At 38.6% G+C, this 27,193-nt stretch overlaps 1 long non-coding RNA gene across 2 annotated transcripts in view; it reads right to left on the minus strand.

The window, feature by feature from the left end:
- The window catches only part of LOC139038182 (uncharacterized), a 213,796-nt gene that overhangs the window by 100,330 nt on the left and 86,273 nt on the right, over window positions 1-27,193 (minus strand). The window contains exon 3 of one of the 2 annotated variants that reach the window (XR_011491106.1): window positions 24,010-24,198. The exons of the other annotated variant lie outside the window; for it this stretch is intronic. This is a non-coding gene — a long non-coding RNA (uncharacterized lncRNA). Of the gene's footprint in view, window positions 1-24,009; window positions 24,199-27,193 lie in introns of those variants that run through there. 2 annotated transcript variants of the gene reach the window in all.

Below are 27,193 nucleotides of genomic sequence, written 5' to 3' on the forward strand. Positions count from 1 at the left end.
CGAGAGATGCAGGTTCGATCCCTGGGTTGGGAAGATCCCCTGGAGGAGGAAAGGGCCACCCATTCCAGTATTCTTGCCTGGAGAATACCATGGAGAGAGAACTCTGGTGGGCTGCAGTCCAAGGAGTCGCAGAAAGTCAGACATAACCAAGTATTCATGCACACACAATGCTTCCTAAATTCAGGAAATTTCCAATGAAATGTACAGACAAGTGACTCTTTGCTGCTGCTGCTGCTGCTAAGTTGCTTCAGTCGTGTCCGACTCTGTGCGGCCCCATGGACAGCAGCCTACCAGGCTCCCCTGTCCCTGGGATTCTCCAGGCAAGAACACTGGAGTGGGTTGCCATTTCCTTCTCCAGTGCATGAAAGTGAAAAGTGAAAGTGAAGTCGCTCAGTTGAGTCCGACTCTTATCGACCCCAGCCTACCAGGCTTCTCCGTCCATGGGATTTTCCAGGCAAGAGTACTGGAGAGGGCTGCCATTGCCTTTTCCAAGTGACTCTTTAGGCTAATTCAAAGTTTGAGTGGTGCATGTCATGATTCCACCAGGATTTTGTTTTATATCAGCAAGTTATAACAAATTTCAAATGCTGCCAGAAGAGCGGAAGTAGGTAATTCACATTAAAAATTAAAAAATAAAAAACCTACCCCTGAGAACTGTGGTTTTCCTGTCAGAGCTTTCCAATAGCACTTACAGTGAAACATTTCACTATAACTTGATCATTTGTGCTCCCTTAAAATCCTAATTATCAAGAGTGTAGTATCAATTTGTAAAAGATTCAGAACTAACATATTTTGAGAATTAATGGGTAAAGTTAGAGATTTTCTTTAATAAAACTGCTAATTCACATTTACCATGTCATACTCAGTCCATTACTTTAGTCTATCCTAAAGGAAACCAGTCCTGAATATTTATTGGAATTACTGATGTTGAAGCTGTAATTCCAATACTTTGGCCACCTGATGTGAAGAACTGACTCGTTGGAAAAGACCCTGATGCTGGGAAAGATTGAAGGCAGGAGGAGAAAGGGACAACAGACGATGAGATGGTTGAATGGCATCACTGACTTGATGGACATGAATTTGAGCAACCTCCAAGGGTTAATGATGGACAGAGAAGCCTGGCAGGCTGCAGTCCATAGGGTCACAGAGAGTCAGACATGAATGAACGACTGAACTGACTCAGTCCACTAAATTCTACATGTACCAAAGACAAATCAATCTTAGCCAGAAATTTCTAAGAAAGAAATACAGAATATGATTAAATTGAAATATATAAATAAACTATGTCATAGTTTATTAAACTATGTCATTTTTTCATTTTCAACATCACAGAGCACTCAGAGTACACTGAAATGCCAAGTATTCTGAAACCTTAAGATTTGGCATATTCATCATTACCATTTTTCAAAGAGGTAAAGTGTTATAAAATACACTGAATATTGAAGTTATAATAAATTCCCTTCCTTCTAACATCAGCCCCACCAAAGTGCTAGGCCATGGCTCATTATAAACATATGACTTATGGCAGCCCAAGGGTCTCCTCTGTCTTTATTGTCTGCACCAGATATTAGGCACATTAGCAGTTTCTACCTTGTCTTATTCATGACTCTATGTCATTTTGTTGAAATTTCCAACACTGTTCTTAGAGTCAAGGGAACATGGGAACCTCATCACGAGGTACCTATTCGGTTGTGTAGGAACTCCAAATATGTCATTTTATTTGATCTTCACAAAAGTCCATGAGATAAGTATCTCTATATTATGGAATGATAGATTCAGGAATGATCCCTAATCAACAAGAGTCCAAATGTACTGATTTCTAGAAAATTGAGGATTTGGATACTTTTCCAGTAAGAGTGCAGAAATCTCGAACCCTGAAGATACAACTGGTTTGGCTTCTTTCAGGCCAAATAAGATCAGTTCTTAATCAGTGTCATCTGATAAGAACAATTTGATCTTGTTTATCATCAGTTTCATATTGTTTCTAACAAAGTCTCACTTGTTGGGGGATATAAGAAAGCCAGAAATATTAATATTATAATTTGTTTAGGAAACAAATTTTTATTTGGCACAGTCTCTGGTATCTATTTTTCATAGTAAAATTATCAACATGTCTATTTGCAAGGAAAAACATGTAGTAGCCACCTGACTTTCAAACGTTCTTTAGGAAGATGACTTTAAAACTTACCCTAAGCTGACACAGCAGCACAGGCCTATCTATTGTTAACTTTTACATAATAAAATCCACCAAGATTATTAACCCAATCCTTGCAGAACATGTCTATGATTTGAGACGTGAACATGTTTATAGCCCAGTGTATCTCAGAAAATCATCAGTTCTATTTTGCAATGCAAATCCTCTGGTTATGTTTGTTTGTGTATCTGCTGGCTTGTTTGCCTTAATCTATGATTCATTTTATAATGATAACCTAAGTATGTGCCTTAGCTGAGGTTTATAGTGAATTAATAGATGAAATTCGAAGAGCGCCATGGTGTCTGGAATTAGGAAATGATTTGCTTTTGCTATTCTTGAAAGAGAGGAAGTAGTTTTGTTTTAACATGCAAGTACCATGTTTTCTCAAAAAGAACAAGCTGAAACTGATCTTTAATCTGGAGAGGCTTCTGTGAACTTTTATGAAGTTGCATTGGGATTTAAGAAATATTGTACTTTCTGATTTAATAATACATATGATTGAGATGAGAAGGGCAGTATTTTAATATTACTCTGAATCAGAATCTAACACATAATTTTGAAGAAGGGAGGAAGGCTATGTTACTCAAATTTGTCATTACTATACTGTGTGGATTTAAAATTATTTGATTTTAAAGTAGCTATCAGAAAGATGCGCAATTACATAGGCCCTAATTTTTAGTCTGACATCAATTTTGCAATAATCATAGTCACTATCATTTATTGAGCTCTAGTCAAGGGCTGGGCATGTGATAGGCACAATTCATCATTATGCCACCTGGTCTTCACACGCTCCAAGAAGTGGGTATGATTATCACACATACTTTATAGATGAGGCACCTGCCGCTTAATGAGAGTTATGGAACTTGAGAAAGGGAGCAACACCAGAACTACAAAGCAAGAAGCCCTGACAGGTCTGACTCCAGAGTTCATGTCCATTAACAAGCTTGTCCATTCGTTTTACTTTTTTTGTTTTGTTTTCCTGTTACAGAGAGGTACACATTTTAAAGTACTTCTCAGAAAATCACCCTTTCTTTTAAGCCCTAAGTGTCCAGAGATGAAATAGTCAGTGACTACAAGATCCATTCAAATCTGTTTAAAACACATACACACACACACACAAAGCATTTCTTCCTGCATATCCTCACAAATCAGATCAAATGCTGTATGAGACAAGTCATGCTACAGTAATAAGGCTCTGGATTTAATTTCTACATTATCTGCCCATGTCTTTCAGAATGCCATGACATCTTAGGAAGTAAAGTAAAGATATTTATATCACAGATATAAATATAAATTGGCTATATATAAATATAAATTGGCTATCATCTGAGATACAGTCTTTTTATTAAGTTTTACTATACTTTTTAATTACATAATATTTGGTAAAACATCTTTTTTATTGTCCCGAAAATGTTACTAATAAAATGAAATGTAAAGTTCAAGGAGATAATTTTTGCAAAAAAAAAAAAAAATCCCAGTTTGCAATTTTATAAGATTGGCACCTAATTTCAAATCAATCCACCTTGAACTATGCTAAACAACAGAAAATAAACACATTGCCTAAAAGCCAAATCACCATATTCCACAATTCTTCTTAGGACTTTCTAGCATGCAATTTCTAGAAGCATTTAAATTATTTCTTTTCTCCATCCATGTCATCGCTTTTACACACAGTGAAACTGATCATTTTTTGCTTGTCTGTTTGGGTGATCCATACTAGATGTAGGTCTATACCATGATAGAATACACTGAAGGGGACACACCTTTCTGCTTCAAGAACATAAAACTGAGGAAACCACCACCCTGTTCTATTTTATATATATAAAAGAAAGGAAATGTCCAGGTACCAGTAAGGAGAGAAAGAAAGCTCCCTCCAAGCCAGGGCAGCATTGTGAAAGGAGGAGCAAAGGGTAACAAGCTGCGGCTGTGGTTTATCCCCAGGCAGGGACTGACAAAGAATGCAACAGGCACTGGCAGTGCTCCCTCGTCCACATTTCTTGGGATTCTTCACCACCTGTGCCCAGCTGCCCCGTGCACTCTCACTCCAATAGTTAGTACCCGTGTTATGTTGGCACGAAGCTGGCCTCGGGCTGCTGGAGTCTCTCTGAGAGCTCAAGAAAGGCAGAAACTCCCCAGGAATTTACATCCCTCTGGGGGAAGACTTAAATAGCAACTGGCATATATAATGAATACTCTAGCTCCACCCCATCTGATGAGGAGGACTCTCAAGATGTAAACTTCAAATCTGCCCTTCAAAGCTGAGAGCGCGTTGTCTGGCTGGGACTCTGCTTGATACCATGCCCTTGCCTGAAAAAATTCCCTTTCCAGTCTTATTTTTCCAAACCCCTATCCTTTCTGAGAACACCTGCTAATAAATTACTTTACCATGGATCTTCACCTCAGCGCCGCTCTGGGAAAGTTAATCTGAGACACAAGATTGAGTCCTTACAAAGTCGCACCTGAAACTGGCTACCCTGCCTACAGCCAGGAGCCTGGAAGAACAGTCCTCTCGGTGCAAGAAACACCAGCAGCCTGGTCAACCCATAAGGAAGCTCTCTGAATGCAAGTAATTCTACCAGGAGAAAGTAAGATCCATGCCTCCAAAACACAAGCATGCAGATTCAGAATTTACATGATTTATAAAATGCAAGAAGCCTCAAGTTAAGAAATTAACATAACTTCATGTGGAGCAGGTGAGATACAGATGGAAATGCTAGACTATTCTCCAACATTTCTGCCATGAACAAGACATACAATTCCCACAGGAATTCAGGTGGGGAAGAGGTGCGTTGAATGATGAGAAAGGCTCACAGTCTAAAAAAATAAATACAAACCACAGAGGAAAATAGTTTCACCTTGATAAAAAGTCTCACTTCAGCAATTGGAGGATTTCTATAATGTAAAAAATTAGAAAATCAGCATGTATGAAATGATTAAAGAAAATAATAATATTATTATTTAATATAATGATAAATCATGATAAAATCATTACAAAAAATAGCCTTAAGAAGAACATAATAAAGCTTCTATATAAAGGTTATGATGGCAGACTGAATTTGTTATTGTTGTTCAGTCATGTCCAACTCTTTGTGACCCTACAGACAGCAGCATGCCAGGCTTTCCTGTTCTTTACTGTCTCCCGGAGTTTGCTCCGATTCATGTCCATTGAGTTGGTGATGCCATCCAACCATCTCATCCTCGGCCACCGTCTTCTTTCACCTTCAATCTTTCCCAGAATCAGGGTCTTTTCCAATGAGTTGGGTCTTTTCCAGTGAGTCAGCTTTTCAAATGAGGTGGCCAAAGTATTGGAGCTTCAGCTTCAGCAGATTGAATACATGCAAATAATTTTACTCCTACCAAATATAGGGAAAAAATATTTAATCCACAAAGATGAAGCAAGCAACAGGTGAGACAACAGTGACAAAATTTTTAAAAGCCGGAAAGCAGGACCAGTGTAAATGACTTAGGAGGTCTGAGAAAGATGAAAACAAAATTGGCAGTCAGAAAAACTAAGAATCAAGTCCATCCCACCACAGAATCCCAAACATTTCTGGAACTCGCATACTCAGTAACTCTGAACTATGAGTGAAAGAGAAGTGACTCAATCAAGAGAGTGAAGAAGTGCTTCAATTGATAAACTGTGAAAAACTGTTTCAGAAGCAGTTTGAGTTCTATTAAGACTGGATCCCTTCTCCTTTCCCTTTCTAGTTCCCTCTTTGGAATCTCTGCCCCAGAAGTTTGCAGGTTTCTTCTCTGATAGGAGAAGAAACAGTCTGTGTTGACAAGCATATACCCTCAGAGCTGAGGGTTTGTATTCAATGCATACCAAGAATACTTCATGCTGAATGGTTGGGCTCCCAGAACACAGTCAGACCTTTACCATCCTGAAGAATAACAGGACAGGCTTCTCCCAAGTGGCTAACTCATCCCTGAGGCAAAACCTAGAGATACTGATCTCCCTCTAGTGATATCCAAAGCCTCACTCACACACTCAGATCTTCTAATCAGCTTTTACATCCCAGGCTCTGAATCACAACCAGTCAATCAATAAAGAAAAAAGCCACGGACAAAACAATCATTTTGGAAGAAACCAACACTATAAATGGAGAAGAAAACTTTAGAAATGAATGAAAACATAAAACCATCATTACATTAATATATCCAGAGAGAGATTAATATTTGGAAATCCAGAAAAAGAATAATTGCTACAAAAATAAAATAGATACTGAAATCACAAAAAAAAAAGACAGCTTTTGTGATTTTTACTATTTTTTTATTGAAGTAGAGTTGATTTACAATAGTGTATTAGTTTCAGGTATACAACACAGTGATTCAATATTTTTAAAGAATTTAAAGTCTTCATAAAATAATGGCAATATTTCTCTGTGCTCTACAATAGACCTTTGTAGTTTATTTATTTTATACATGGTGGTGTGTACCTCTTAATCATCGACTCCATGGACATGAATTTGAGCAAGCTCTGGGAGTTGGTGGTGGACAGAAAAGCCTGGCGAGCTGCAGTCCGTGGGGTCGCAAAGAGTCAGACACAACCGAGAGACTGAACTAACTGATATATATATATCCCACATCGTTTTTACTGAAGTATAGCTGACTTACAATATCCTGTTAGCTTCAGGTATGTGGCACAGTGATTCAGTTATTTATATTCTTCAGCTTCTCTTCCTTTATTACATAATGTTGAACATAGTTCCCTGTGCTACACAGTAGGTCCTTTTTGGCTATTTGTTTTATATACAGTAGTGTGTGTATGTTAATCTCAAACTCCTAATTTATCCCTTCCCCTACCTCCCTCTTCACTTAGATAACCATTAACTGGTTTTCTAGGTCTGTGAATCTCTTTCTGTTTTAGAAATAAATTCATTTGTATCTTTTTTTTTAGATCCCACATAAGCGACATCATATGTTATTTGACTTTCTTTTTCTGACTTACTTCACTTAATATGATAATCTCTAGTTACATCCATATAGCTGCAAATGGCATTATTTCATTCTTTATTATGGGTGAATTATAGTCCATTTTTGTATATATACATACTACATCTTATTTATCCCTTTGTATACTGATGGACACTTAGGTTAGGTTACTTCCATATTTTGGCTATTGTAAACAATGTTGCTATGCATATTAGTATACATGTACATTTTCATTTTCTTCAGATATATACCCAGGAACAGGATTGATGGATAATATGGTATTATAGTTCCATTTTTAGTTTTTTGAGGAACCCCCATACTGTTTTCCATAGTGGCTATATTAATTTACATTTCCACCAGCATTGTACAAGGGTTCCTTTTTCTCCACATCCTTGCCAACATTTGATAATTTGTGGTCTTTTTGATGATAGCCATTCTGACAGGTGTGAAGTAATTATCTCATTGTGGTTTTGCTTTGCATTTTTCTTATGATCATAGATGCTGAGCATCTATTCATGTGCCAAGAAGAGAGTTTGGGGAAGTTTTTTTTAATTACAGTGAAGATGAAACGCTCAATGATACAGTAGGAAGATAAAGTTAAGGAAATGTTTCAGAAAGTAAAACAGAAAGAAATGAAAAAAATTAAAAGGTAAAAAAATTAGAGAATCATCTAAAAGTTCTAAGAAAAAGGAATAGAAAATACAGAAAGAGAGAACACATGCAAATTGAAGAAATGAAAATTTTAATGAGCTATTACAAGAAATATCACTCCAAAATGAAGGATGCAAGTTTCTAGACTGAAAGGGGCCCAAGAGTCTCACCAACATATATCACTACAACTGGGAACAAAGGAGAAAAAGAAAGAGATAAAGATTCGACAAACATCTGAATATGAAAAACAGGTCACATACAATGTAAGTAAAGTGACATTATAATCAACCTATCATCTAAAAAGGATACTTTAAAATTAGACAATTTTAATAAATTTATTTACTAACAAACTGGCTTACTTCACTGACAGTTCAAAACCTAGCTTCAAAAATAAAATTGCCTCTAAGAAAAGTAACATGTGTTTATAAATTTCAAACAAAATAGCTTCTTTTTAAAGATTTTTTATATTTTATTTATGTGTTTATTGACTGTGCTCTTTATTGCTGCACGTGGGCTGTCTCTAGTGGCAGCAAGCGAGAGAGAGCTACTCTCTAGCTGCGGTGCACGGGCTTCTCAGTGCACTGGCTTCTCTTGTTGCAGAGCATAGGCTTCAGCAGCAGTGGTGCATTAGCTTAGTTGCCCCCATGACATGTGGGATCTTCCCAGACCAGGGATAGAACCTGTGTCCCCTGCATTGGCAGGCAGATACTTAACCACTGGACCACCAGGGAAGTCCCCCAAATAACTCCTTTATATTGATTTTTAAATATTAATAAAAAATTAAATAATAAGCAGAACAACTATTTTTGGTACATATTCATTTACAATAGCGATTTTCTAAGCTATCTCTAGTAATGTGTCATTTGTGCTTTTAAAGACTGTTTTCTTTTGTTATGGTCACATAGTTTTGTTTTCATAAAATTGATTTCATTATTCTATATTTAAGGGTTACCAAACTTGAAAATGTTGACGCCTTTTGTTGGCTTTTCTCTCTAGGCCATATTTTTAACTGAAAAACTACTTTCCCTAGAGGTGCTGAAGTATCCAGTAACTGAACAGTAATGTTAATTTTTCTCTTCTGCATTTTGTGATTATTTCCACCCAAATATTTTCAGAGTACATTACTTAGAAAATAGTTTTGCATAATAAAATTCACCAACTAAATTCTCTCCATGACTAAAATTTAAAGGCTAGAAAATTTAAATCCTCAATATATCCCATTCTGGTAAAAAATAAGAAGAAGAATAAATTTATCAAAGTCAAATTAGGAACTCCATCAAAAGTCTTCCTATAAATAAAAGTGATTGAAATCAAAATTACAGATTTAAAAAAATTAAAACAGCATTTGAGCTCTCATCATTTACTTTGTTCAATACCTCACTTGTGTTTGTAGAATAAAGGCTATAGCTTTCCTATTTTCAAGCTTCACTTTAATTGCAATCAGCTAAACAATTTCAAACCAAGTTTTCTGCTTCAGTCATTGCATAACTTGATTAAAAATTTCCAACAGACTTTAAATGAATGCAAGCACAAGTTAAAGGATTTGTTTCCCAAACAAGTCCATACTATTGCAAGAAACTTATGGTGATTTGTAAATTAATACCTCAAATGCTCACTCTCTCCTGAAATGAAATTTATGAAGAGTGAGAAGAAAAGAGACTGCTGGCATACTAATGTATTTCCTGAACTCTGTTTTCTATCCTAACCTTCTACATGAAAAGGCACAATTAAATATGATGATAGAATAAAAATTATAGGATCTCAAATCATTTTTCCCAGCATTCACTCTCTGAAGCTATTAGAGGATGTATCCAACAATTCTATATGTTAATTTTGTATCCTACAACTTTACCAAATTCATTGATGAGCTCTAGCAGTTTTCCGATGTATCTCAGAGGACTTTCTAAGTAACGTATGATGTCATCTGCAAACAGTAACAATTTTATTTCTTCCTTTCCAATTTGGATTTCTTTATTTCTTTTTCCCCTCTGATTGCTATGGCTAGGACTGGAATGGCCTTTTGAAAACTTAGTTACTGCAACAGCTAAGTGTGAGTTCTTTTCAGAGAGGGGGGCAAGGTTCTCCAGGAAGTCACATATGCTCTGAATCAGCATCCAGTATATGGTTCTGTTTCTCCCGTAACAAAAATTCATGCATCAGGAATCAAGGGGTGGAAATGGGAGGGGTATCATTCACTAATACCTCTAGTGACCCAACAACAAAATCTTTCCTTCCTGTTCCCCACAACTTTATGTTCTGCTGGCCCAGAGATCTTATTTCCAAAGGGAGGAAAATGCTCCCACCAGGAACACAATAATTCCATTAATCTAGAAGTTAAGACAGACTTTTGGACTCTGTGGGAGAAGGCGAGGGTGGGATGTTTCAAGAGAACAGCATCGAAACATGTATATTATCTAGGGTGAAACAAATCACCAGCCCAGGTTGGATGCATGAGACAAGTGCTCGGACCTGGTGCACTGGGAAGAGCCAAAGGGATCGGGTGGAGAGGGAGGTGGGAGGGGGGACCGGGATGGGGAATACATGTAAATCCATGGCTAATTCATGTCAATGTATGACAAAAACCACTACAATATTGTAAAGTAATTAGCCTCCAACTAATAAAAATAAATGAAAAAAAAAAAAAAAAAGACTGCCAAGCAGCCACTTTGGACTCCTCATTCCTAATCAACAGGCAAAGAAAAGAATTACTCTACTGGCTGGAATGATTACTCTTGCTTACCAAGGAAAACTTAGATTGATACTGTATAGTGGCGATATGGAAGAGTTTGTCCAGGATACAGGAGAACCCATGATTAAAGTCAGTGGGAAAATATGACAACCCAATCCAGAAAGATCCTTCAGGAATGAAGTTGAGATCATCCCACCAAGTTAAGATTTATGATCAGTTGAGGTGTTTACTGAGGGGAATAGGAATATGGAGTGGGTAGTAAAAGAAGGTAGTACTAAATACCAACTATGACCACATGACCAGTTATTAAATTAGGACTATATTATAATAAGTATATCATCCTTATTTTGTTATGACTATGTTTGTGTGTTAGTTTTCCTCTGTCTTTTATTTCTTAGTCATGTAACAAAAATATATTGACTTTACATGTCATTTAATGTTATTAACTTTACATCATCATTTTTAACTTACAGAAGTAAAGGAAAAGGGTAAATATCACATAGGAATCCTGTGTCCCCTTACAAGGAAAGTGTTAATGCATTTTCAGTTGTGTACAGAACAGCATTATCATGTTAGGTGTAACTGTTACCATCTTTATTTGGAGATTAAGTATAGTTTAAGGAGATGTGTATGGATGCCAAGTTGACAAGGGGTAGACCTGTGATGCTTAGTTTTATGTGTCAACTTGGCTGGACCACAGTGCCCAGATATTTAATCAAACATTATTCTGAATGTTTCCATGAGGATATTTTTGTTGACGAGATGAACATGTAAATCAGTAGACTTTGAAAACCCTCTATAATGTGAATAGGCCTCATTTAACCCATTGAAAGCCTGAATAAACAAAATACTGACCTGAGATGAGCAAGAAGGAATTCTGCTAGCAGACTCACTTTGCACTTAAACAGCAACTCTTCCCTGGGTCTCCATCCTGAGAGCCAACAAACTTGAACTGCAACATGGGTTACTCCTTGGGTCTCTGGTCTGCTCACCTATTTTACAGATTTTGAACTTGTCTTCCTCCATAATCACATAAGCATAAGCCAGTTCTTCTATATATATGTATACATATACACTCTATTGGTTCTGCTTCTCCAGAACTAATATAAATCAGTTCAGTTCAGCAGCTCACTTGTGTCCGATTCTTTGCGACCCCATGAATCGAAGCACGCCATCCCTGTCCATCACCAACTCCCGGAGTCTACCCAAACCCTTGTCCATCGAGTCGGTGATGCCATCCAGCCATCTCATCCTCTGTCATCCCCTTCTCCTCCTGCCCCCAATCCCTCCCAGCATTAGGGTCTTTTCCAATAAGTCAACTCTTCGCATCAGGTGGCCAAATATTGGAGTTTCAGATTCAACATCAGTCCTTCCAATGAACACCCAGGACTGATCTCCTTTAGGATGGACTGGTTGAATCTCCTTGCAGTCCAAGGGACTCTCAAGAGGCTTCTCCAACACCACAGTTCAAAAGCATCAATTCTTTGGTGCTCAGCTTTCTTCACTTAACACCCAAAAAAAGATGTCCTTTTCATTATTCCATTATACTGGACTGCAAAAGTAGGAAGTCAGGAAACACCTGGAGTAACAGGCAAATATGGCCTTGGAGTACAGAATGAAGCAGGGCAAAGGCTAATAGAGTTCTGCCAAGAGAACACACTGGTCATAGCAAACACCCTCTTCCAACAACACAAGAGAAGACTCTACACATGGACATCACCAGATGGTCAACACTGAAATCAGATTGATTACATTCTTTTCAGCCAAAGATGGAGAAGCTCTATACAGTCAGCAAAAACAAGACTGGGAGCTGACTGTGGCTCAGATCATGAACCCCTTATTGCCAAATTCAGACTAAAATTGAAGAAAGTAGGGAAAACCACTAGACCACTCAAGTATGACCTAAATCAAATCCCTTATGATTATACAGTAGAAGTGAGAAATAGATTTAAGGAACTAGATCTGATAGACAGAGTGTCTGGTGAACTATGGACGGAGGTTCATGACATTGTATAGGAGACAGAGATTAAGATTATCCCTATGGAAAAGAAATGCAAAAAAGCAAAATGGCTGTCTGAGGAGGCCTAACAAATAGCTGTGAAAAGAAGAGAAGCGAAAAGCAAAGGAGAAAAGGAAATATATTGCCATCTGAATGCAGAGTTCCAAAGAATAGCAAGGAGAGATAAGAAAGCCTTCCTCAGCGATCAATACAAATAAATAGAGGAAAACAACAGAATGGGAAAGACTAGAGATATCTTCCAGATATACCAACGGAACATTTCATGACAGATAGGCTTGATAAAGGACAGAAATGGTATGGACCTAACAGAAGCAGAAGAATACACAGAAGAACTGTACAAAAAAGATCTTCATGACCGAGATAATCATGATGGTGTGATCACTCACCTAGAACCAGACATCCTGGAATGTGAAGTCAAGTGGGCCGTAGAAAGCATAGTGGAGGTGATGGAATTCCAGTTGAGCTATTTCAAATCCTGAAAGATGATGCTGTGAAAGTGCCGCACGCAATATGCCAGCAAATTTGGAAAACTCAGCAGTGGCCACAGGACTGGAAAAGGTCCGTTTTCATTACAATCCCAAAGAAAGGCAATGCCAAAGAATGCTCAAACTACCACACAATTTCACTCATCCTACACGCTAGTAAAGTAATACTCAAAATTCTCCAAGCCAGGCTTCAGCAATACGTGAACCATGAACTTCCAGATGTTCAAGCTGGTTTTAGAAAAGGCAGAGGAACCAGAGATCAAATTGCCAACATCCGCTGGATCATCGAGAAAGCAAGAGAGCTCCAGAAAAATATCTATTTCTTCTTTATTGACTATGCCAAAGCCTTTGACTATATGGATCACTAATATAAACAGCTAACAAAAATTCAGAACAATGGTACCTGGTGGTTGGTAGATTATTGGAGAGAGGCACACAGGAGTTTAAGGTATTAGTAATATTCGATTTTGTTACCTGGGTGAAGAGTACATGTATTTTATGTTATTGCTATACATGGTTGGCAAAGCTTTCTGTGTGAATAATGCATATCACATACACACATGTGTGCACACACAGAAAAGTTTAACTTAGGACAGGTAAAATAGCAGACTTCCAGCTTAACACAGAAAGAGCAAACTAGAAAATACATGTAAGAAAATTGTCAAATATGTATCAGAAGAAGATAACAAGATGTGAAACATGAAAGATTAAGAAGCAGAACAAGAGAAGAAAAACTCCAGTTTTTCAAGGAGAGCATATAGATAATGGTGAAGTTAAAATATTCGAAGAGATCATGGCTGATAAATTTTCTTATATAGAAACAGGACTAATAATATAAGTATAAATAAATAGGTGCAAAATATCAAATACTAAAAGAAACTGCAGTAAAGGAAATCTCAAAGACAACAAAAAAGGACACAAAAATTAGATGTACAAGGGATTTCACATCAACAAGAAGTCAAAGAGACAACTAGTAAAGTGTGCCAAGAGAAAAATAACTGTCAGTCTCAAGCTGTACTTCCAACTAAACAATCATTCAAAAGTTGAAAAGTAAACTTTTGGTTCAAGGGAGAAAAGAAGCTCTCTTTTCAGACTCCTGCTAAAAGTATTAGTGGAAGAACACTTCTGCAAAAAGGAAATTGAACCTCTAATAAAGAAATAATCTACAAGAAGCAACAGTGAGGAAATAAAATTATAATTTGAAAAATAAAATTAGTAAGTCTTAATAAAAGCTGATGGTAAAAATTATTAATTTGAAATAAGAGGGTTTAAAAAATGAGTTGGAAATAAAATACTATATAAGTATAACATAGACTATAGGAGAGTAGATACTGTGTGCTCTGTTGGTCAGTAGTTTCTAACTCTTTGCGACCCCATGGACTATAGCCTGCCAGGCTCCTCTGTCCATGTGATTATCCCAGAAAGAATGCTGGATTGGGCTGCCATTTCCTCCTCCAAGAGATCCTCCTGACTCAGTGATCAAACCCAGGTCTCCTGCATTGCAGGTGGATTCTTTACCGACTGAGCCACCTGGGAAGTCCAGTGAGAAGACAGAGATTTATTTGTTGTTTAGCCACTGAGTTGTGTCTGACTCTTTGTGACCCCATGGACTGTAGCCTTCCAGGCTCCTCTGTTCATGGTATCTCCCAGGCAAGAATACTGGAGTATGTTGCCATTACCTTCTCCAGGGGATCTTCCTGACCCAGGGATCCAACCCTCATCTTCTGCATTGGAATGTGATCATTCTAAAATCTTTGTATTATTTTGGACAAAGATAAAGACACTTATTTAACCTCAAACTTTGGTTAAGTATATATACTAAAAATTTAACAGAATGACTGAAGTAGTAAACTGTGCAACTTCCCAAAATGTGAAGGATAAAACAGAAACAAGAAAGTAAAATGGGATAAAGCAACAACAACAAAAAAGGACATATCATAAAGGGGGAAAAAAATGGTAGGAATACATCCAGGTATTTCAGTAAACACAGTACATAGTAAATGCAAACTTAACTGACAAACCACAAACCTATCGGTATGTTTTAGCATTAGATATTTTAACTCTTAGAAACTGACTAGATCAAGTACTCCAGAGTTGACACTGCACGAGATTGAACATCAAAATTTAGAAATTTGGTAGAATGGACATATATGACTCATTTTCTGAGTGCACAGAATATCTGCAACCAACAACTAGAGATTGAGCATCTTTTCAAGCACACAAAGAATACATAAAACTAGATTATCTACACAGATAATTTTTGAAAAGTGTAGCAGACACTCTTGCCTGCCCAACACAATGTCTAGCCCATTTCCCATTAACAGAACCTGCTTTTGTGTTCAGATAGTAATGAGTCCCTTTGATCTGTAGTAAGGACTGCTTTGCTACAGCTCCAGGGAGTGAATAATGATCAACTCCAGCCAGTTATTTCATAAGTGCACACGGTTAGTGTCTAGTCCTGGAAATGATTTTCTTGTACAAATCCAGCAATTATATTTTTAAAAATACTCTTGAATTTTTCATGTGGACAACTGTATGTTATAAAAATTATTGTTTTATTTCTTTTCAGTCCTTACGAATGTTCTTTCTTTTCCTTCCTTGGACACAGGCTAAGACCTGTGATATATAGATGAAATCATACATTATTGGCAAACACTATTATATTACTCCTAATTTTCAGGGGAATGCTTCTGATGTGTCATCAGAAATAATATAGTTTATGTGTGCTTATGTGCTCAGTCATGTCTAACTCTTTGTGACCCTTTGGACTGTAGCCTGCCAGGTTCCTCTGTTTATAGGATTTCCCAGGCAAGAATACTGGAGTGGGTTGCAATTTCCTTTTACAGGGGATCGTCCCAACCAGGGATGGAACCTGCAGCTGTATAGCTTGCACTGCAGGAAGATTCTTTACCTGCTGAGCCATTGGGGAAGTCAATAATTTTTGTAGTAGATTTTTAAAAGGTTATCTTTAATGGATAAAGAAGTTTTCTTCTCTTCTTAGTCTTCTATGAGTTTTCTTTTCTCACAAATGGTTATTGAAAGGTAACACTTTTTTCTCCTGCATCTATTGAAATGATCATAAGCTTTTTTCCCTTTGATCTACTCTTGTGCTAAATACATTAACAAATTGTTTTAGAATTTGTGGATAAATCTAACTTGGTCAACAGGCATTTAAGTATTTATTTATTATTTCATATTTATATATAATTATATGTTTATGAGTGCTATACTTAGTCACTCAGTCATGTCCAACTCTTTGTGACCCCATGGACTATAGTCCACCAGGCTCCTCTGTCCATGGGGATTCTCCAGCAAGAATACTGGAATGGGTTGCCACGCCCTCCACCAGTTTTAATCCCTGGGTTGGGAAGATCCCCTGGAGGAGGGTATGGCAACCCACTCTACTATTCTTACCTGGATGGTTGAGTATGTATATGTGTATATTAACATACCTATATGTGAAAAATGTTAGTCACTCAGTCATGTCCGACTCTTGGGGACCCCATAGATTGTAGACTGACAGGCTCCTCTGTCCATGGAATTCTCCAGGCATACACATACACATGCACATGCACATAAAGTATAACATACACATTTCTATTTTGATTTATGAATACTTTATTCAGGATTTTTAAATCTCTATTCATGAATGAGACTGATCTATAAATTTTCCTCCCTCATATTTTCTTTATCTCTTTCTATATCTAAGTCTTATTATTTATAAAAATCAGATGTTCCAGTCTTCACATGCTCTCTAAATTGCATTACAAAAGATCTCTGAGACATTTCTGAAGATCTTGTCAATTTTTCCTTGCAATTTTGTTGATTTTTGTTTTATATATTTTAATTTTATGTCATTGGATGCCTACAGGTTTAATATTGTTATATTTTTTGTTGAAATATATATTTCATCATTATGAAGTAATCACTTTAACCCTTAATAATGCTTTTGCCTTAAAGTTTATTTTCTCTAAAAATATTATAGATTTTAACTGATACTTTTTTTAACACTTGTCTGAAATATATATGTATATATATTGCATTCTTTGATTTTCAATGTTTCTTTGTACTTATCATAGGTATGTTCCTTTTAATTACATATACTTATTACAATCAAGCCTGACTATCACATATTCCATCTCTTCCATCACCTCTTATACTTTCCTGACGTATGTATGTTAGATCTTTTCTTTCCTCCACATTTCTTAACTTGTCCTTCAGGAGAGACTAGAGGAGGCACAGTACTATTTGTCTTATATGGATATTTTTCTAATAATTTCTTCAGAGTCTATCTTCTTATAAGTTCAGCCATGCATTTTAAAGAATGACTGTTGTATTATACCCAGCATTTCTCGACGTTTGAATTGGAGATGATCTTATGACTTTGATTCCTTTTCAACTGATAAATGAATCCCATATTGAATGTCCTTTTTTCTATTTAGGTTTTATTAAATGCTAAAAATATTTGCCCACCTCTTTCAGGGTCCAAAGTTGAGGGCACATGTGGGGAGTCAAGAAACAGGCTGTTTCTAAAGCTATGCCAAATTATGTGTATTTGATCAAGTTGCTTAGAGCTTCCTTCCCATGGTTCCAGAGGCTATGGCTTTAAAAAACAGAGCATATAAATAGCACTGGACTAGAGCACACGGGCTAGTCTGCTTGTGAACGGGAAGTGAGGACCTTAAGAGAAAGAACAGGGAGAAAACAGGTACCCCTGTCTTCCTATGGCTGCTGGTGACTCCTTCTTTCAAGTCTTCTTACTGAATTTTAGACAAAAGTGAAAGGAAGAGGAAAAAACAGTGTTTTAGTTTCATCACTAACCTTGAGTCATATGTGTACAGGAAAATCATCAAGAGTCTTATGGTGTAAAGAACAATTTCAGCAATTCCGTGGACAGTATCCACTATGACTGATGCAGTGGGCGTTGCTAGGATCAACTTGAGAACTTGTTCACTGCCAAAGAATCAGGAAGATTGGCGTTGAAGCAGACTGGGCAAGGAGGCTTCCTTTCTCTTGTTCTCAGTAGATCTTTGCCATGTCGGTTGCAGAACCACCCTATTCTAAGTGAGATCTCTAGTATCTGCTCCCTTCTCCCCCACCTTCACCCTCTCGTAGTTACTCTCCATATTTAAACAGTGATGAAGCCTCAGCTTGAGTCTAGCTTCAGCCTGATCCCACAGCAAGGGCTGGAGCCTGAGTGGTTCAAAGTTATTTCACCTTCGGGTAAGGGGACTGGGTTTAAGAAACCCTGTGTCACATGTACCCCAAAGTTCATTGCAGCACTATTTACAATAGCTAGGACATGGAAGCAACCTAGATGTCCATCAGCAGATGAATGGATAAGGAAGTTGTGATACACACACATAGTGGAATATTACTCAGCTATAAAAAGTCCCTTTTATTTGAGTCAGTTCTAATGAGGTGGATGAACCTAGAGCCTATTATACAGAGTGAAGTAAGTCAGAAAGAGAAAGACAAATATTGTCTATTAATGCATATATGTGGAATCTAGAAGGATGGTACTGACAATCCTACATGCAGGGCAGAAAAGGAGACACAGACATAAGGAACAGACTTGGACTCAGTGGGAGAAAGCGAGGGTGGAATGATTTGAGAGAACAGCACAGAAACACATACTTTACCATATGTAAGATAGATGACCAGTGCAAGTTTGAGGCATGAAGCAGGGCACCCAGAGCTGGTACTCTGTGACAACCTAGACAGATAGGGTAGGGAGGGAGGGAGGAAGGGGGTTCAGCATGGGGTGGGGGGACATATATATGCTGCTGCTAAGTCCCTTCAGTAGTGTCCAACTCTGTGCGACCCTACAGACAGCAGCCCACCAGGCTCCTCCGTCCCTGGGATTCTCCAGGCAAGAACACTGGAGTGGGTTGCCATTTCCTTCTCCAATGCATGAAAGTGAAAAGTGAAAGTGAGGTCGCTCAGTCGTGTCCGACTCTTTGTGACCCCATGGACTTTGCAGCCCACCAGGCCCCTCCATCCGTGGGATTTTCCAGGCAAGAGTACTGGAGCGGGTTGCCAATGCCTTCTCCAGGACATATATATACCTACGGTCAACTCATGTTGATGTATGGGGAAGAAACACCACAATACTGTAAAGTAATTATCCTCTAATTACAATAATTTTAAAAAAAGAATCCCTCTGTCAGTTCCTCACTCGCTGAGGACTGCTCCTTAGGGCTGGGGCTATAACCTCCTATGACATGGTTCCTCTTTGACTCAGAGCACTTCAGAGAAGCAAGCAGCAGCAAACCGCAGCACTTAACGTACCCGGGCTCTGGGGCAGGAACTGCACCAGCTGGCGATGGAGTCTAGGTAGGGCACCTATCCAGTTTCCCATTTCTATAGCAAAGCCTGCCAGCAGGGTGACTGTGGCCCTGTGAGGGGTGTATGACTCAACGGAACAACTAGGCTTTCCCACTCTCCTAAGACCTTTTTGGAAGCTGTCCTGGTTAGAGTTTGCCATTAACTTCTCAATAGTCGATAACTCTTTATAGTTTGGAAAAATTACACACAGTCTAGAAAGAGTGAATAAAGAAGAAGGATGTTCCTTAAAAATATTCTTTCAGAACCCAATTCCACCATGGTATTTTGCTGCCTTATTTCAGGGACCAGTTTTTGAAACTCATTAGAAAACCAGAGCTAATTTCAGACTTCCTATGTCTTGCAAAGGGCAGAATATTCTTTGTAAGGGAAATATATTTGCATCAGGGTGCACATGTACCAGTCAATTTAATTAAACACAGAAAGTTCTTTGTCATCTGGGCTTAACCATATTGAACTGCCATAGAAATTCAATATAAAACAAGGTAATGTTTGGCACAAATACTAGAGCCATAAAATATGTCTCACAGTGCTGCAGCCTAGATGTAAGATAAATTTTAGGTAAGATCTTAGAAAAACTACAATAAATATATATGTGTCAAAGGGGCAAGGACCTCAGGTCCTTATAAAAACAATAATAATTCTTTGCATCAGTACAGATGGAAAATCTAGATTTAAAAACACTTTCTAAAGCAATTAGGGGAGAAATGCCTTTTTGCTTTTGCTGGCAGATGCATCAATTTTCTCTAGTAAAATATTCAAGAAACTGGTGACATGGGTTACCTGTGGCAGGGAAATTTTCCAGCTAAAAGAGGTGAGTGATACAAAATCTTTTAACCATTTTGTTAAAAGAAAAAGAAAGAAAAAAACTTTGAGCATCTGCAAATTTCAGCATTTGGTATTGGAAACCAATCCCCTGTGAATATCAAGGAATGACTGTATGTTTAAAAAATAATTCTATATCAATACAGGTGAGTGAAAGGTGAAAGGGTTAGTCACTCAGTCATGTCTGACTCTTTGCGATCCCATGGACTGGGCTCCTCTGTCCATGGGATTCTACAGGCAAGAATACTGGAATGAGTTGCCATTTCCTTCTCCAAGGGATCTTCCCAACCCAGGGATTGAACCCAGGTCTCCCATATTGCACACAGGGTCTTGACCATCTGAGCCATGCCCCAGGTACTCAAAAACTTACTCCTCTGTCCATGGAATTCTCCAGGCAAGAATACTGGAGTGGGTAACCATTCCTGTCTCCAGTGTAACTTCCAGAGCCAGGACCTGAACCCAGGTCTCCTGCACTGCAGGCAGATCTCTACCATCTGAGGCACCAGAGAGGCAGAGATAAACTTTCACTGAGGAATGAGTATAATGAAGTATGCTAACGATTTTGCTAAGGTATTTATGTATGTCCTTATTAATTTTTGCCACAAGATTTGGGGTAGGTGATATTACTTTCCCATTGTACAGATAAGGGGATTAAGGGCTATGATGAATAAGTAGCTTCTCTGAGATCTCATAGATAGTAAGCTAGCAGTCTAACTATAGTGCCTTCTGGCTAAAGACAAGTTAGAGGACATTTCCCAACCGAGTCCTTTTTTTTAAATCTTTGATAGATTCCAGTTACTGTTTGTGATCATTCATTTCCCTTCAAATTAGCATTAGGAAAATTAGTGTCTGTGACTATGGTCCTGCTGGGATGACTCTAAATCAGAGCTGGAAGATGTAAACTTCCAGGAGGTACTTTCCAGGTTAACTTTCCAAGCCAGAGGAGGCCTAATCTTGAGGAGATCACTTTCTCTCCAGCCTCATGTTTTACCTAAAATCAGTTATTTGATCTACGGATCTGAAAGCCACCTAACAAATGGACATTTAACTTTCTAATAGCCTACTGGGGCTGGTGATACACATGGTGCAAAACAACCATCACCTGATCCATTTCATCACATTATTGTACAATTTTTCTAAACTTGACTAGTTTGTGATCTTACTTTCCTAATTATATGGATATACTGTCAATGCTAACCTATGGAAATTAGAAGAAGAAGAGACTTCCCAGCCAGCTCTGATGTGTGTCCTTCTTTGTTTTAATTATGGTATTGGGAATTACTCCAGCAGATCCACCCACTGCCTAAAACATTCTAGTCTCTTGCCTCGTCCATCCCAGGTGAAAAGGGTTAGGGTCAGCCTTACCTGTGTATTCAGACACAGGCCCTAGCCACCAACCTAATCCTGGAAGAAAACCTATATAGTGTGTTTGTGTTGTTTCCTCATGAAATCAGTTAGAAAGACCCAAAGGGAAACCTTTGAAATAATCCAGGCAAAATATAATAGGACCTAAAGGAGGAGAGGATGACAGAGGATGAGATGGTTGGATGGCATCACCAACTCGATGGACATGAGTATGAGCAAGTTCCAGGAGTTGGTGATGGACAGGGAAGGCTGGTGTGCTGCGGTCACAGCTGAGTGACTGAACTGAACTGAAAGGCCTCATGGGGCTTCCCAGGTGGTGCTCTTGGTAAAGAATCTGTCTGCCAATGCAGGAAACCTAAGAGATGCAAGTTTGATCCCTGGGTCAGGAAGATTCTCTGTAGAAGGGCATAGCAACCCACTCCAGTATTCTTGCCTGGAGAATCCCATGGACAGAGGAGCCTGGCATGCTACAGTCTATAGGGTCACACAGAGTCGGACACAACTTATGCAACTTAGCATGCAAAGGCCTAATAGTGGCTAACTGTGGAGAGAGGGCTTGGGATTAGTGCTACCATAGCAGTGCAGAACAGTTTTGGTACCTCCCCAGAATCCAGTGCAATGAGGTAGAATAATGTCTGACCTATGATTCTGAAGAAAGTAGTTTTCTCTATGTACTTTGGTTGGTCCTTAAGAGCAGTTATTACAACTCTGGTTTGGTGGTGGGGGATAATATTTTGAGTAGGGAAGGAGTTTTAAAGCTAGTCAAGGCCTTTGGCCTAAGGCAGGAGATTGACAATAGATTGCCTAGGGAAGCCAGCAGGTGATAAACAAATTGAAACTGGGGTAGAACATGGGGTGTCATGAAGAGCAAATGCCTTGTTTGAAGGGTCGGCCCCTATTGGTAGTGTTATGTGGGAATCTGGACATCTGTCCCCTGAGTGCTTTGGGTCCCTTTTTGTCCTTTAAAACCACAGATACTTGGATAGAAACAAAAGCACTGGAAACAGTAAGCTGTTTAGGCCTTGCCATAGTTGACATGAAATCAATCAGTTTACTCTCACCACCTTCTAACTCACCAAAATCAAAAGCAAAGAAGCATAAGTGAAACCAAATGAAAGATGAAGAAGATATCCATCTCCATAGATGGCATTGATTGCCTACTAAGTTATTCAGCTAAGAAGTCTGGTAGTCATTTTTGACTCTTTTTTTTCTCCCTCAGACTTTACATTTTATGACTGTTCAGGGCCAATAGAAATTTTACCCATTAAACACCCACAGTTCATATCCTTCTTTCTCCATCTCTGTGGCCATGTTAAGTTTAGTCACTCAGTCGTGTCCAACTCTTTGCAACCCCATGGACTGTAGCACGCCAGGCTTCCCTGTCTATCACCAACTCCCAAAGCTTGCTCAAATTCATGTCCATCAAGTCGGTGATGCCATCCAACCATCTCATTCTCTGTCGTCCTCTTCTCCTCCTGCATTCAATCTTGCCCAGCATCAGGGTCTTTTCCAATGAGTCAGTTCTTTCCATCAGGTGGCCAAAGTATTAGGCCTTTGAAAGTGAAAGTGAAAGTGAAGTCGCTCAGTCGTATCCAACTCTTTGTGACCCCATGGACCATAGCCCACCAGGCTCCTCCATCCATGGGATTCTCCAGGCAAGAGTACTGGAGTGGGTTGCCAGTTCCTTCTCCAGGGGATCTTCCCAACCCAGGGATCGAACCCAGGTCTCTGGCATTGCAGGCAGAGGTTTTAACCTCTGAGCCACTAGGGGTTAGGCCTTTAGTTAACCCCAAAAGAGATGTGGTTGAGAGAGAAAGATGTAAAACAAGTACTGCCCAGGTGTTAAGTGCCCAGAGCCCTGGATTTAGACCAGTCCTTATTTTTATAAGACCTCTATTACCACTCTTCCCTGCCTTACACTAATTTCCTAATATAAACTTCAGGTTAGATTTTGTGAATCCTTCCATCCACTTAAAAATGATTTTAAATTCAGGATATGTGCTTGCTGCCTACTATCTCTCAATGCCTTCCTGCCCCAATCAGAACACCAAACATTGATTCAACCATTTATCTCAGTGAGTCTAAAAATAAAGGTGGGATATGGGTTTTAGCAGAACTATATAGTTGAGACAGAAGTCCCAATGAAAAATCTATGTTATAGTTAGCCATTTTTACAGCTAGAAATGTCTCTCATCTCTTGGGTAGGTTGGGATAGAAACCCACCTGGCTCCTATGTCCAACATCTACTTCTTTCCCAACTATAACCCTAGAAAGCTGGTCTTCTATCCATTCTGACTTTGAGTGTGTTAGAAGAAATGTCAAATGAAATCTAAAAAATTCTTCATGGAGCTCTGAACAACTAATTTTGCTACGGGTAAGTCTGCTTATTCACTCACTCAACATGAATTAAACATTCAAGAAGTGCCAGGTGATTAGGAGTGCAGAAATGAGTAATAGTTGATGACTGAACTGGAAGAATGGGCAAAAATTAACTATGCAATTCAATGTGGTAAGCACTTTAATAGAGCCATGATCAGTATTATGCTATATTAGGACACAAATGAGGGGCACCGTAAGTCTTGAGAGTGGGACGTAGAATCTGCATTTCCAACAAGCTCCCAAGTAACACTGATGATGCTGGTCCATGGAACAGACTGTGAGAAGCAAAGTCCTGTAGGACCTGAAAATACTTCAAAAAAGAGATGGTATTGAACTGACACTTTAAGGAATAAATAGGACTTACCAGTAGCATAGCATAAAAGTGGTCTAGGCAAAGAAGCAGCATATTTTGAAAATTACAAAAGACGTTTCTAGTGACTTGAAAATTAGCAAAAACAATACTAGAACTGAAAAACCTCACTGGTGAAATCAACAGCATTTAAGACATGTGGATTGGCTAAAATATTTTATAGATACTCTCTATCTTTGCCTTAATAGTATGTAAGAATCCACTGGGGCCTTTACCCCAAGTTCCAAGTAACAGCACCAATAGCTTAGGAGGGCACAAAATCCAACATCTGAATGCTGCTAAAAGTGCCTCAAGTATTTCTTTCTTATGAAGTGTGGTTACAGAGCCTCCAAAGATAGTCATAGATAGTAGTTCTGGAGTTTTATCAGACTTTAAGACTCATTTTGTGCCTAATTTTCTAACAAATGTCTAGCAAGTGTCCATATTTATCACAGACTATCATCACTTTCATTATATTTGGGACTTGTCCTTTCTGAGAAGCAGTTAACCAGCCCTCATCACTCCCCAAATTTTTTTTTGCTATTGTTCTCTTTGTTTTTGGCTGCATTGCAGCATGCAGGATCTTAGTCCTCTACAAGGAATCGAACTCATGACCCTGCAATGGAAGTGCAGAGTCCTAACCACTGGACCACCAGGGAATTCCCACCTCAAAATCTTTAACTGCTACTGTTATCAAACAAAACTTTAAGAATTGTTAGCTTAGCTGATAGCACCATATCTATAAAACAAAGGAAGCAATTCTTGCCCTACTGACCTTACAGACCAAACTAAGATAGATGTATTTGAAAATACTACATGATATATATCAATTATTTCTCCATGAAACTTTAAAAGCAGAAAAAATAAATAAGGTAAAAAAAATTAAAATATGAAAATTCTGACTGTAATTAAAGAGAGCCAAGGAGATTCTTACAATACCCATCAAGGTAAAAATTCCCTGAACAATCAGAAGAATAATCTGGGATTCTTAATAAAAAATAAAATAAAATAAAAACCACACATCCCCAGATCCTACTACTGGAAATTCCAGTTCTGTTTTCTGCGGGGAGGCCCAAAGGTGTGATAAATACCTCTGTGCTGTGCTTACTTACTCAGTCGTGTCTGACTCTTTGCGACCCCATGGACTGTAGCCCACCAAGCTCCTCTGTCCAAGGGATTCTCCAGGCAAGAATACTGGAGTGGGTTGCCATGCCCTCCTCCAGGGGATCTTCCCAACCCAGGGATCAAATCCAGGTCTCCCACATTGCAGGTGGATTCTTTACCATCTGAGCCACCAGGGACGCCCAATAAATACCCCAAATGATACTTAAAATCATGTCAGTTTAGGAAATTCCACACTATGCAATGGAATTGGGGACACAGGAGAGAATATGCACACTCTACCCCATCACCAATATTATCACATAGAAGAGCACATCTGTATCATTACCATTACTGCAAATGACTCATAGCAAATATTTCCCAGTCATGCAACTCTCTTCTCTTCTGCTTCTAACAGTTTAGGTAAAACACAAGACTGAGTCAATGTTATATGCTATACCATCTACAAACATATTTGAGATGCAAAAGTTTGAGCCTGCCAATCAATTGTATTTTTCTTAATTACCATAAGATTAGCAAATTGCCCTCACTTAAAGAAACTTCTATAAACTTTATCCTCAAAAGTGAGCAAAAAGTGATGAGTCACTTAGAGACATAATCTGGTAACTATTTCTTTCTGAAGCTGAGCTATATTAGGCTTCTACAAGGTGTGGTCATGGGAAGAACATTGTGCTGTGCTTAATCACTCAGTCATGTCCAACTCTTTGTGATCCCAGACATCTGGGGTCTGTCGCCTGTCAGGCACCTCTGTCCTTGGGATTCTCCAGGCAAGAATACTGGAGTGAGTTGCCATTCCCTTCTTTCGGGGGACCTTCCTGACCCAGAGATCAAACCCAGGTCTCCTGCATTGCAGGAAGATTCTTTACTGTCTGAGCTACCAGGAAAGCCCAAGAATACTGAATAGGGTAGCCTATCCCTTCTCCAGGGGATCTTCCTGACCCAAGGATCAAACCAGGGTCTCCTGCATTGCAGCCGGATTCTTTACCAGTTGAGCTATCAGGGAAGCCCGGAGAGAATATCATTTAATGACAATTAGGTATCCAGCTTTATGTTTGTTAAGTTTACGTAACATGTCCATGACTAAAACAGCATCTATGTACCTATTTATAACTACCACATAAAAACCTACAGGTGCAGAGCACAAGTACACACACACACACCACTGCATTCCTGCAGAAATTCTTTTACCAGGAGTCACAGCTAGCTGGGTGGGTCTGCTTATGCCTCCTTCACAGAACCAGACTCATAAGCTCTGTAACCAGGTTAGACCGAATTGCTTAGAGAACCCAATCAAATAAAACTGTCAGTTCAATTGTAAAATACTACTTTAGTTAAAAGGTGGTAAAAACCCAGATCTTATTACCCCTAGAGGTGCTGAAAACATCACGCCAAAAACATCAGTTGATTTAAGATGAATCTATTGATAGATTGTGAATGGAGAAATTAAGGACCCTTGGGATTCATCCTTTACCTTGAAATCTGACTGAAGGATGATGCTAGATGCCTGCAGGGTGACCTGGGGTAAATGTTATAAGCAGACTGGATGGACTGTACATCTGAGCCATTCATCATACGCTAAATGTCTGCTGCCATTTGTTCTTATTCTCATTATCCAATATGATCAAAACTTTACAGGTTTAGCCCTTTATAGGGCATTTCCTCAATTACTGATAACCAGAACAAAAAAATACCTGTGTAACAAAATACACAATCTAAAGAACAAACCATTTTATAGAAGCTTCAAACACATTAATCTCTTTTACCAAAGACACATCCGTCAAACACATATATGTAATATTGTCCACTTTGCTCTCAGCCTGATTATAGACTAATT

The sequence above is a fragment of the Odocoileus virginianus genome, chromosome 14 (assembly GCF_023699985.2).
Source record: "Odocoileus virginianus isolate 20LAN1187 ecotype Illinois chromosome 14, Ovbor_1.2, whole genome shotgun sequence".
NCBI classification, from domain to species: domain Eukaryota; kingdom Metazoa; phylum Chordata; class Mammalia; order Artiodactyla; family Cervidae; genus Odocoileus; species Odocoileus virginianus.